General features: G+C 42.4%; 1 pseudogene; it reads right to left on the bottom strand.

The window, feature by feature from the left end:
- Positions 1–9,889: 9,889 nt before the first annotated feature.
- LOC136424613 (potassium voltage-gated channel subfamily D member 1 pseudogene) lies at positions 9,890–11,479 on the bottom strand (annotated as a pseudogene).
- Positions 11,480–13,858: the final 2,379 nt, after the last annotated feature.

Below are 13,858 nucleotides of genomic sequence, written 5' to 3'. Positions count from 1 at the left end.
GAAGAACAGCAACTTGAGGCGATTTGCCTGCAGATGAATCAGGGAGACTTGCATCAAAGTCTTGCGACATGGAAGTTGATGAATAAGTCGTTTCACGATTTGAACTGCGCATGGTTGAGGTCAAAGGTAAAGGTCAGTAAATTATAAACAATTCTTATTTTTTCCAGACGAGTTCCGCTAGAGGCTATTCGCTTGCAGATGAATCACGGAGACTTGTATCAAAGTCGCATGACATGAAAATTGCTGAATAAGCCGCTTCACGATTTGAACTGCGCATGATTGAGGTTAAAGGTGATGGTCAATAACTTGTAAACAGTCCTCCTCTTTTTCCAGACGAGCTCTACTAGAGACAATTTGCCTACAGATAAATCAGGAAGGTTTGCATCAAAGTCTTATGACATAAAAGATGTTGAATAAGCCACTTCATGATTTGAACTGCGCATGCGTGAGGTCAAAGGTCAAAGCCAGTAAATTGTAGACAGTTTTTGTCTGGACTATGCCTGATCCCACGTCAAAGGTGAAGACCGGCAACTTGAGGGTATCGCCTACATGTATACAGATGAATCAGTGAGGCTCGCATCGAAGGCTTACGACATGAAAGATGTTGCTGCATAAGCCACTTCACGATTTCAACTGCTCATGCGTGAGGTCAAAGGTCAAAGCCAGTAACTTGTAGACAGTTCTTGTCTAGACTGTGCCTGATCCCAGGTCCAAACGTGTTTTGCATGAATTACTTATATCTCAGGGGCTCAATCTTTGAGACATCACCCACATAGCATCACACCATGCATGCGCATTTCAAACCGTTAACCGACTTATTCTTATTTGGTGTCACGCACCGAACGAATCTAAATGACTTCTAAATGACAATGTACATTGAAATTTATACTGAGGTGTTTCAAATCAAGCTTTAAATAGCCTCAGTGTGTTGATAAAGAGTGCGAAAGATACTTTGATATCGTTATTTTTCTTTTCCCCGTATGTAGTGATATTGCGTTCGCCTCTTATGTAATTGCACTGGCGACTGCGAGGGCTTATCTGTTTCAACAGTCGCGGAGCAAAGTTCCTTCGATTTATCTCCGTCGTTTAAGTGAATTCTAGTATCTGTGCTACCGAAGGACACTTATGCTCATTACTTGGCGACATAAGAAGCAGCGGTGCTGAAAATAAAAACGATCTATATACATGTATGTAGCTAGAGTACGTGCAAAATCAACGTAAATGGAAATACGTGAGATTGACGTATGGTCATAACTCACTTATCAATGATGATAATTGACTTGTCAATGATTGGAATAATGATTGAGCTTCTCTACAGCTAAGCAAAATGAACACAGTTGAAAATATGGACGTTTTTAACTGGCTAAAGCCATCATGCTTTCTCGTGCTTTCACGTAGCTCTGTCCGCAACTCTTAAATCAAAAGGAAACACTGTAAGATAAGATCGCCGATTTAAACAGAAAAACGTTGAGGTCAGCATTGATAAAGTGGAAGCAACCGTAGACTGCGATTAAAGTTAACGACGACGCCGTTTGGAAGTCGTCTGCATTTAGATGTGCTGAAAGGACTATTCTTCCCATAGGAACCCACGTAAACAGGAAATGTCAGTGAAGACGAATTATTCTCTCCAAATGTCACATCGCACGGTCTTTTGAACCCCAAACGTTTTTGTCATGCGTCAGTAACGGAAAGGGGGATTGATTTTTCGGTTCTTGATCTACAGATGTGTCACGCTTGTTTCGTGCACATAGTCAAACTGAACGGCCTAGGCCGGTGACGCATTAGCGACGCTTCCCAGACCGATCGCGATCGCTGATCTTGCCATTTGACAAAGTCTAAACGCCAAGTTCACGAAGTTAAACAAACATGAAATCACAGATCTCATACCTCCACGGAATATCTAGACTTGTGGGAATTTCTTTTTTTTTTTCATTATTGTGGATGTCCCGCTAATTCGGTCTCTGCATCTTCTTGCGGGACTTTGGACCCAGGCTAAGCCTATGGCAACTTTGGACCCAGGACAAACCAGCCTTCCAATCCTGCAATTCTCCAGTTACACCATTTCCCGCCACCTGGGCAAACCTTGAACTCGGGCCAATGGGATTACCGGCAATATGAACAAATTTGCACACACATCAAGACAAACAAACAAACAAACAAACAAACCAAAAACAATAACCTCGTTTTCACTGAGGTAATAATATTCTACACTGTGTTGTACACTGAAAATATCAGTCACCATACCTGTTGTTTAAATCTTGGAGTGCCCGATTGTTATAATATGTGCAAAATGTCATAGTTACACAACTGTAGTTACATATACAATTCAGATTTACCTCCAATGTTTAATCATCCAACATGGCGGGCGTGATCACGTGATCATGCGCTCTGACATGCACTCACGTGATGATCACGTGATCACGTCCGCCATGTTGTACGTCCTTCTTTGTAGGTTAAAAGTTTTTTACAATGTAGTTCATAATACCGGTAGCAACACGCTATTTGCACTCACGTGATGTTCACATGATCATGTGGTCTAACATGCACTCCATGTGACGTCCACGTGATCGTCACGTGAGTGCAAATAGCGTGTTATTACCGGTATTAAAATCTGCATTGTAAAAGCTTTTAGCCTACTAAGAAGGACTCAGCGCGAACATTATATTCAATCCTCTTTCATGTGATGCACAGCCGTACAAAACGATACGTAACAACTCGATTCTTTGACAACGCCGCGTGCAAGAGCATTGCTGCAACGATTTTTCACTCTCAGGCATTTATAATTGCGTTTCCGCGGGATTTCAACACAAGGGATGATTGGCTTTAGCGTGAAGGCCGCTTGCGGAACGGGGATGATTTTAAAGGTCTTCTGTAATCCTCTCAAAACACGCAGGATCAGAGACCATAATTCTCTTGTGGCTGGAGAAAAGAGGAGAGAATAAGGTCAAAAGAAAAACAGATGGCTAAGAATTACAGCAATTTTCAATTGCTTTACGGCAAAGTTCTGTAGGAAGATGATTTTTTTAGAAAAGAAAAAAAATAAAGAAGAAAATATCAATTATCTAATCAAGCATTACTTCCAATTTTCATTTCTTTATTTTGTTTATTTAGCACTAGCAAAGATAAAACAAGTGAAAACAATGATAGAATCATAAATTAGATGTGCAAGGGAGGTGAAAGTTTGCAAGCCTAACGTTATATGTTGGCCACCCAGGTAACTAACATTATGTTTTTTTTTATCATGATGATTATCTTTTCATCATGCATTCAATATGTGGTTGTGTTTTGGCGTAATGTGTGCTCCACTGGCCCTTGACGATGTAGAATCACTGAAACGAGTCTAAAATTGAGTGAACGACTGTTAACAACTAGATCTATTTGTAGACTAAAGAACATACTAGAAGCAATCGTGCTGCAAAATGCAATTACAGGGTGTCGTTTCCATTACAAACATGGCGTAAATCATGCTTAACACTTTGTGTTTCAATAATCTAGCTTGAACTAGTTACAACATAATAGTCATTTTGTCTTAGTCCAACCTAATACGTGGTACGTGACACCCAAGAACGATGAATTTCGGATTTTTTTACAATTTCATTTGTGATACCACTTTGTGTTTCAATAAGCTAGCTTGAACGAGCTACAAAATGAGTCATTTTGTCTTAGTCCAACGTAATACGTCGTACGTGGCCCCTTAGAACGATGCATTTCGGTATTTTTACAATCAATCCAATTGATAGATTAATATTTAAAGAATCACATTAAGAATCATATGTAATTGACATTGACTTTTTGGGACTTCAAGTCCCTTGTTCAAAATTCTTTTTGTGTACTCAGTCGTAGTCATACAGATCTAGTGTAAATCATCGTTAGATGAATATTTAAAGAATCACATAAAGAATCAGATGTAATTGACATTGAATTATCTGACTGGATACGTCAGTAGTTGAATAATGAATAGGATTCTCCCGTGAATAATTCAACGTCCCGGTGTGTTAATTATAATTCATACCATCTGATTGACATCGGGGTGATATATCATGTGCTATGAAGTATGAAATTAGACGTCATTGGTAATAAACATCAAAAGAGGTTCCGCGAAAGTTGGTAACCTTTTATCAGCTGTGTCCTGGCCGTCTCTTATCGTTCTCTTGCAGACAGAGAGCCGTCTGCGCGACTAGATAGAGAGAGAGTTTGTACATTTACTACTTACCGGGGACTCTACAGGGCTCTAATGACGTTGGGTTCCGCCTGGATTCATGATGTTTGGTGCAGACGGAATATATTTTCTTGCAGAGCGCGGCTGTGTCACCCGGGTGAATGGGTAAACGATAATGTTTGGGTTTCAGAGAAGTACGTGAGTGAGTCAGACTGTGGGTGAGTAATGTGTGTTTGATATAGAAGGCAGTGAATGAAGGCGTGTTTTAGTGAATAAAATACAGTACGTTAATGGGTAAGTGAAGTACGGGAATGAGCGGTTCAGTTAGATGAATGTGGAGAAAGAAAGCAGAGAAGAGAGGGACAGAGGAGTGAGTGAGTGAGTGAGTGAGTGAGTGAGTGAGTGAGTGAGTGAGTGAGTGAGTGAGTGTGTGTGCACGGGAGAATGTATGTACGTGTGTCCGTATGTATGTGTGTGTGTGTGTGTATGTGTGTGTGTGTGTGTCCGTGTGTGCCTGTGTGTGCGTGTGTACATGTGTGTTTCTCTCTGTCTCACTTGCTCACTGTGTGTGGGGGTGAATGAATAAGGGTGTTTGTGCGTGTGTGTACGTGTGAAAGAAAGATTGAGAGAGAAAGAGAGTGTGTGAGAGAGAAAGAGAGAGTGTGAAAGTAAGAGAGAGAAAGAGAGAGAAAGAGAGATAGAGAACACGCAATCAAACGATTAGATGGCTGTGTAGGAGGAGAAAGAGGGGGTCGTATCATGTAGCGACATATATAACGAGCGTGTGTATCTATAACTCTACATAGTTTGACGTTGTCACGCCATATCCTCCGGGATTACCAAACGATGACTAATGTACACCGGAAACTGAACTCCCCGGGATTGAGATCCAGGAATCGCTCGGTCGTGTCGAGTATGTTGAATCTCTCCCTGTGGACTAAAGTCCACTCTAAATAGAGAAGCGACAACTCCGTGTACAGTTTTACTGCGGACATGTCCGGAAGTGCCGAATTTGTGTTCATTAATTTTTCATATTTAGCAGCATGCTTGGTCTAGGGGTCAACGACCTGAGTCTCCAAGCAGATGTTGGAAGGCGAAATCGTAACGCTTTTCTGTAGTTATGGGTAACCCCATTTTGCGCCAAATCGTGTTAGGGACTTGTGCTAATCATCTTTTGTGGTCACACTAACGTGCGACGCATTTGCGTGTGAAGTCAGGATGAGCCATACAAATATGGCCAAATGTTACATGCTCAGTTTCGATACCAGATGTAATTGCTGAATCAAAAACTAATATACAATGATTAGAAAATCTTCAAAAACAAATTTTGCTGCAATAAAAGAATGTTCGCCTTTTTTCGCCACTTTGCTCCATTTTCTTTTTCGAAAATCTCAATTCGACGCAGTTCAGTGAGATACCTACTTTAGAAAATCCGTTTGAAACAAAAACCTTGATTTTTCCTTTGAAAATCAGCTTGGATATCAACATATCTCGACGTCCACTATACGCCTTGATGACAGAGTAACCTAGTCCTTGACCTAGTGATTTTAGCGTACAGTTAGTTAAAGTTAAAGTCCTTCCCGCACCGAAAGGTGCACAAGGCGGCGCCCATCTCCGGTTCCAAAGCCCTTGGGCCACACAACTTTGTGCAAGTCACTACAGCAGGGGGCTGGTCCACTGGCAGTGGTGTGTGTTTAACTTCCATACTGTTTCCCAAATACTGAGTGCTAAGCAGAGAAAGAAGTATGTACCATTTTTAGAGTCTTTGGTATGACCCGGCCGGGGTTTGAACTCAGGACCTACCTTGCACAAGGCGAACACTCTACCCACTCGGCCATTGCACTCGGCCATTAGCGTACAGTGGACGTCCAAAATTTGGAGGTACGTGTTTTGTTACATTTCTAAAGTCACTGATTGAAGATTATTCTAGTAACTGGTAATCGCATGTGACTGATGAATCTCTTCAACGCTGTCTCTGCTTCTGGTCGTAGAGGTCATGGGTTTAAACCCCGACCGTTGTCCTCAACCGACTTTCAGGCTACTGGAATGACTTAACGTTGCAGTTCATGAGATAGGACGTTAAGCCGGGGGTCTTTATTTTGCAGAGTCACGTTTCGAGCACGTTAAACAGCTTATGTTTATCTAATAAGAGCAGGGGTCCATCATTACCCTCCTTTCCAGGCTATACGCGTTGGGTTTTTGAAGGCTCCATGCACGACCCATGAGACACCGAGATAATTATAACTAATATTCCATCAGGAAAAAATGTCTATTATGATAAGAAAAAAACAATTACTAGTACACAATGTAGTTAAGGAGGCAAGTCCTTCTCAGTTTGAGTGCATCAAACCCGTATTAAGGTGGGTTATCCGTTATGATATACAAGCAAACAAACAAACAAACAAGCAAAAACAAATTTCATGGAATCTACTGTCGTATGATTATCGTGTGAAACAGAGAAAGAAAAAATATTTCCGCTCTGCTTTCGACATGGCTTTGAAATGAAAAAGAATGTGTCTTATTTTTTCGGAGTAAAGCTAATGTGATTCGGTTGAACAGCACATATATCAAAATTAGCATCCTCGTTAGCAACTGGTACAGTTACAAGATGCGTCTTCGAAGGATTTGTTGTAATTCAGCTTTATTACAATGGTTAAAGTACATGTCAATATAAATGATCCTTGCGGGCTTTACATTTCCTGAATGGTTTGCAATGCACGAGTCTTAGTTACGTTTACAACTCGGGGTTACAGGGAGAAGTCCGTAACCTCGCGTGGCTTGCCGAGACGAGACTGAACTTAGAACGATCATCCAACATGGCGCCGATGCGTGACGTAACGGTTTTTTGAAAGTTTGAAAAATGATGAATAAGCGAGAATACCCAAATATCGACGCTGAACTATTTTCATTTGTCATTATGATTCTTTAACATACAATAATTTGATTTCCAAACTGTTCATAAGATGGAAAGCATTTAGACATAAAAAAGGCAAAAACAGGGACATTGATTAAACATGTCAAAGAGCGCAACAGTGATAGGAAATACTCCTTACAAAGTAGTACTAGTAGGAAAACTAAACTACGGTCAGGACTGCCCAAGAACACCAGTCAGGGGACCGATAAAATCTGACGAGATTCTTAATGCGTGTGTCAATGGGGAAAAAGTATCTAAGGGACCACCAAAAAGTGGTCGCATTGGTCAGGTGGTCTTTGTGTAGAGGTGACCACTTGTATAGGCTTCACTGTAATTATATGATGATAAAACTTTGAGAACATCATTCAATTAATATTGCTTTGATAATGCACACAAACAAAGTGTATCTGAAATATACATTTCATAGACTCACTTTATATAGTGAGATTACTTGACAATTAACTTGTTTCTCGTATCAAAACGTTTTCACATAGCTTGTTGATCATGATTTAAAACAAGCCCATGGAAACAGTACTACAATGTCGGTCAAGTCCAACGTTGTTTTCAACATGGCATGGCATACATGGTAACTCCCTTTCACCCAACACTTGCATCCCCTTCAATTTTTATTGATAGAATCCCATGCATTATAAAGAAGAGTCACCGTATCATTTTTTGTATATATATATAACACTTCTCCAATGATATGCCACAACACGTTGTTATCTGAATAGAAATAGGTAGAAAATGTATTTGTGCTGTTTTAGAATGTAAAAAAATCAACATGAAAGTCAACACAATGCTATATTGTACTTCAATACATGAATGCTACAAAGTAAGCATTTTGGTCATTCCATTCTGTGATCAATATTGAATAAAGCAAGTCAAACTGAATCTAGTTAAACTTCTTTCTAGATTCGGACAATGAAATATTTGCTCTGTATTTGTAATATACAGAATGAAGTTACAAAACGACATAAAATAAATTCGTTCTGTCATATTATTCAATACTAACAGTATTAGGCCATATATCATCATGTGTAATATGTGCACGTACCGTTAAGACGTGCCACAACTCCACAACTCTCGACAAAGTTCTCGTATACTCTCGCAGAATCTCGCGATATCCACAACCCTCGACAAAGTCAGACAAAATCCTTGTACACTCTCGTAGAATCTCGCGACTTCAGTAAAGTTGCACTACATCATTGGCAGGTCAAAGCGTTCCTTGTTGAATGGAGCATTTGTAAAAGAGTTAAATCGAAACTATTTGTTTTTGAACAAACTCGAGGTAAAAGTTCCTCCACTAGTTTTCAAGGCATGGTAGAAAACGTTGAAGGCTAAAACAGATCAAGCCAACGGGTACGCAACGAATGATCCACAGTCTACCACTGCTGCCGTACCCGGTAAATCTGGGGCGTACCCTGATTTAATAATCTTTGCATAACGGTTTATAACTTGATGAATCAATGAAATTAACACCATCTTACCAGATGCCTGTTGAGTATGTGTGTTTTTCAATGTATACATTTTTTTGTATACCCACTTGACAAAAAACGTGGGATAGAAAATCTTCAAACTGTATATCGTGGTAGAGGCTAATCTCAAATGTACATCATATTTACATCAAGTATTCATAACTTCTCAGAAATGTATCTCTCTTTTCGTAACCAACAGTGTAAGATCAATTGTCGAGTAACTCAAAATTAGGGCAAGGCCTGATTTCGAAATACCTTAGGCGAAATGGGTTGAAGATAATTGGATTTTTTTTAGTTGCTGCCGAAGGTGGCTGTTGTGGTTCTTATCAGGCGTAAATGTTCGTGACAGCCGGTGAGCCTTTATGTCTAATTATCATCTTTTTGATTTGTTCATCAAGGAAAGGAAGACGAATTTCTCAGCAAGCATGGAAGAAAATCGTGCCGTTTCATCAGGTCGGTAAGTCGTTTGAAATTAAAATTGTTTATTTAACAAAAATCTTCTCACCTTCCTGATTTTCGGCATCTCGTCAGCTGTCAGTCCTGGCTTTATGAAAGGAGCGGAATATAGTCAGCAAACAGAAGAAAAAAACAGTCCTTTTGTTTATTTGCCAGTGCGCAGGTGCTGTTGCTATGGATTTAATAAAGGTTGTTTGATAGGCGTCCTTTTTCAATTCCTTTCCTTCTTTCATCTCTAATTACGTCTCCGTAAGAACACCCGCAAGTGCCGCACTTCGTTTTTGCTGACGAACGTCCTCCATAATGATAGGTCCATATCCATTTAAGTGTCGCATCTTCATCTTCAATCTTCTTCTCGAAAATGACTTCAAGATTGCCACGTACTTAAGGTGCCAATGACATGAAATTGTCGAAAAAAACGACGATGTAATCTTTAAATCAAGTGTATACTATCTGCTGTTGGTGGGACAACAAATTAGCAACTGGTCGTGACGTCATAGAAAGGACTCACCATTAGCTAGTATTGCCTGGAGTCCTCTCTGTGACGTCATGTTGTTAATTTGTCCCAACAAAGCGCACACAGTAGATAATTCATTTAAAGATTACAAAGATGCTTTCAGAAAAGACCAATTTTTCACGTGAATGATAGAGGGAATTCTCCTCACTGGCACTTTAAGATCGCTTTACGTACGTGAGCCTCAATCCTATTCGCCGCGCCGGCGATTTGCCAATTTCCCATTGCGCTGTTCCTGGCAGGAGGGCATACGCGTGGCTCCTTCTGGGATTTACTCGACACCACACAGCAGTTAAGTAGCGGTGATTTTAGAAACCCATTAAGGGAGACCCCCCTAAACGGCGTCAGGATTAATACGAGAGTGTTTTTCAATGAGCGACCTTGTAATGCTGGGCAATATCCTCTTCGTCTATGAATGGTATGTTCCCCTCGCTAGTGAGATACGCCGTTAAACCATTAGAGAAGGTGACGCACTTTTTCTTGGCGACTGCTGGCTCATGTTGCGCCCCGGGAGTCGATGCCGACTTCTTCGCTTCATCTAGAGTGACGGGCTGAGATAAAACCGTCATCTCTAAAATTTCCTCTCCCGAACCTTCAGGCGGCATCGCCACAAAGTCTGTCTCTGACGCAGAATGTTTATGGTTTGCGGGGTTTTCGTCTCCCTCTTTTTCATCCGGTTTTGTCCTTTGGGATATCTTTTCCTTCGCTTGATGTGACTCACGGATGGTCTGAAAAGTGTCTACGAGGATGGTGAGAGGCAGAGCTAGGATCACCACGCTCGAAATGGACCAAATTCCCGTCAGGCATCGACTGATGAACGCGGATGGGACGATGTCCCCGTACCCCACGGTCGTCATGGTAACGATGGTGAACCAAAATCCGGCGGGAATACTTGTCAACGACTCGTTTGTTCCCTTCTCCATGTAGAAGACCATGGTGGTGAAAACCAATCCCAACATGCTCAAGGCGAATAAAAGAGAGCTCAAGTTTGCAGCGCACTTCTTTAGTGTCGTTCCGAGAACACGCATACCCGGAGACGAACGACAAAGTTTGAAGACCCGGAAGACTCGAAACACGCGTAGAGTGTCAAAAGCTCCTTGAAACGCGGAGTCTTCAGGCACGCATAGACCAAGGTAGAACGGAAAAATGGAAATCAAATCCACCACGCTCATGAAGCTGAGTAGGTACTGTACTCTAACCGGCGCTGCGTACAGTCTCATAAGGTATTCACACGTGAACAGCGCGACACAAGCGCTCTCTATAGCGAAGAAGATGTGCTTACAGTTCCGAAAACGTACCGTCGGCACCGGGTCATCCAAAGAAGGGCCTCTACACGATATAGTCTCAATCACCGTCGCGGCAACTGACATCGCAATAAAGAATCCCGTAACGTAAAAGAATACTTGCCCGGCAGAGTTAGCCTTAGGGTTCTCTACAACGATCCATAATTTCTCCCGTAGTGACCGAGGTTCGCAGTCGGTGTCTTTGCCCGTTTTGTTCATGTCGTCCCATGAGTTCTTTCTGTCCATGTAGTTTTCAAAACAACATCCTCCTAAGTAGATATCCGGGTCTATCTGAAAGAACGCGAGTTCTTCTTCGTACGTCCCGAAATGAACGTTTTCGGAATGAGGGAAGTGGAGAGTGCTGGTGAGATAGAAGTTGAGAATGGTACGGAAAATCATAGGGTCCCGGTCAAAGCAATACTGCCCGGTGGTGGCGTTAAAGTAACGTTCCTTACCGGCGCTCCCGAGCAGTGTTTCCGGGTACTCCTCTAGGGTGGCCCGCCAAACCTCAAACTTCGTCCCGCCGACGTTCAGTAGGATTCTCTCGTCGCCGGCGTTCTTCCGCTGTTCTGTTGTGGGGAGGTCCTTGCGTTTGAGCAGCACGCTGAATTTCCGATGTCTCGGGCTGTATTTCTGCGCGAACTCGGTCGGCACGAGTCCGAGAAATGCAGCCATGTTCTCTTGACTTCCTTGTCTTTTCTTTCTCCGCCACAAAATGTAGATCTTGTCACACAAGCCAAAGGCGGCGAATGATTCACGACAGGCCCGTCTGTTTAAAAGGTATCACGCTGTGACGCATATATACATCGGGTCCGCCGGTGACAGACTCTTCGTCCGCCGTCCGACTACGATAACGTCCCGGCTAACAACCGCCTATCACTCACCAGTCATCCTCGGCTGTCCCGCTGTTTGTGCCCGCTTGCAGCGATGGCGCGAACCCCCTAACCTTATTGAACATTTTCTTATCTACCGTTGCACAACGTCCGACTCAATCGAAATGACTCCCAAAATCCAACCATCACACTCACTCTCTATACACCCAGATTCGGACTAGTCGATTCCACTCCAAGGGGGAGAAAGCTCCAGAGAGGAGGGACTCTAGGGACCCCTCTCTTTCCTCATTAAAACCTGTGCTGGCGTAATCCCTCAAAGTGTTCATGCGGGCAGTGATGTATTCATGCCTTGAAGAGATACACTTAAGGGCGGCTACAACCTATTTGCGTGGAAAATTACCTCGATCCAGATTGGTTCCGGCCCCTTTTGGGACGGCTGACGAGGAGAGTGGGCCTGAAAAGCCCCGGCAGTTATGCTTTCGTGATAAACATACAACTGTGAGACGTTCAATCATGGTTACTGTGTCCTCCCTATAGATACACACTGGCGGTGCTCTATCCATCAACAATCGCTCGGGGCAGAGACAACGTTAACCCGTTGTCAGTCAGCAAAATGCAACGCTGGCAGGAAAAGAAATTGAAGTTAGACTTTGGACGGAACAAGAATAATCACGATAGCTTATTAGAATGACAGTGCATTTATCCCTTTTATATTAGCAGTCTTGTTACATCCGTGAAAAATGGAGGTATTGTTTTTGGTCTGTGTGTGTTTGTGTGTGTTTCCGGGTATGTGTGGTCAGCATAACTTTAAGAAATACTGGATGGACTGTGATGATATTTGGTATGTGGGTAGGTGTTGGGAAGGCAATGCTCAAGGACGATTTTCGGTCCCCATGTGTGTAGATTTGGTACTGCAACAAAGCGTCCGGTTTTTGTCCTGGACATACTATGGTCTCTGTATTTTTTGTCTTCCTAGCCTTTTCCAAGAATAAGGCAACATATATCTCGATATTGAGGACGCGTCAATGTTGATCTTCCTGACATGGGTGGTAAAAAGGGGGGGGGGAGCGTTTCCAGGACGGGGAGCTTTTCAAAACTCCTATCTTTCTATATATTAAAGAGAAACGATTTGCAAACGATAAGATATCCTTTGAATGTGGTAATTTTTAATTCCTTTCAATGTGCCGAAAACACAGCTATAGCCAAACTGAAAAAAGCAACATTTGCGAGCAAATACAGCATATCTCCCTCCCTGTCACTGGCCATGCAAAAAATGTTCCGAATCTATTTGGCAAAAGAAGAATAATGAGTACAAGAGACACGACATAAAACAATATATTCCCTCCTATACCTGTATTATGTAGTGAAATATAGACATTACTTGCATTTATTCGCAAGACCACGTAATCCACGGGTTACGTCGGGCGGTTGTTCCTTATTCTGTTACCAAACCGTTTGTCTGACCGTCTGTGGAATGACTAAATTGCATCTCATACACACGGTGAGCTCTATGTACCTGGCATTTACTTCGTCCCTATAGTGCGCCAGTAATAACATGTGTGTGCTTTTCTATATCCGCACAGCGACCTGAACAAATGATAGGGTTGACGTACCTGTATGGAAAATGTCAACAGATACTGTAAAATGTATAATCTAAGAGGGATCATTGTGAGTGAGTTCACAACACTGTGCAATGTGTTGCTGATATTCACTGGATTGATAAACATCATCTTGTATTCGGAAAATGCATATTTTCGCGAAAACAAAGATCTGTCGATTTTCTTGTCACTGGAAATGCAATAAAACGTTAGGTAGGTAGGTAGGTAGTCGACGTGTTTACGTGCGAGGTGCACCGTCGGGGTTATACCGCCCTTTGCGGGGTGACATACCCTTTCGTTGGCTGATACTAGACTGGGATGCGCCAGGTCTCCTGTCCGTGTAAATGGTGTAAATCACTGTATGGCTGATACGAGACGGAGGTTCGCCAGGCCTCCATCCGGGTGATTTGTAGTGAATCACCAACTCCAGACAGAAGGATTTGGACCATCGCACACCGGGGCATGCCCCTACTCTTTTTCGAAAGGTGTGGTGGGTTTTTTTACGTGCGCGGGGTGTGGCTCTCCCCAAACACGGGACCTCCATTTAACGTCCTATCCGAGGGTTATAAAACGTTGACGCTGTCCAATAATTAAAGCATTTTACGGTATCTGACTCTGCTATC

Source organism: Branchiostoma lanceolatum, chromosome 18 (assembly GCF_035083965.1).
Source record: "Branchiostoma lanceolatum isolate klBraLanc5 chromosome 18, klBraLanc5.hap2, whole genome shotgun sequence".
NCBI lineage: Eukaryota > Metazoa > Chordata > Leptocardii > Amphioxiformes > Branchiostomatidae > Branchiostoma > Branchiostoma lanceolatum.
Note: the sequence above shows the minus strand (reverse complement) of the source record. Positions and strands in the feature narration are given on the sequence as shown.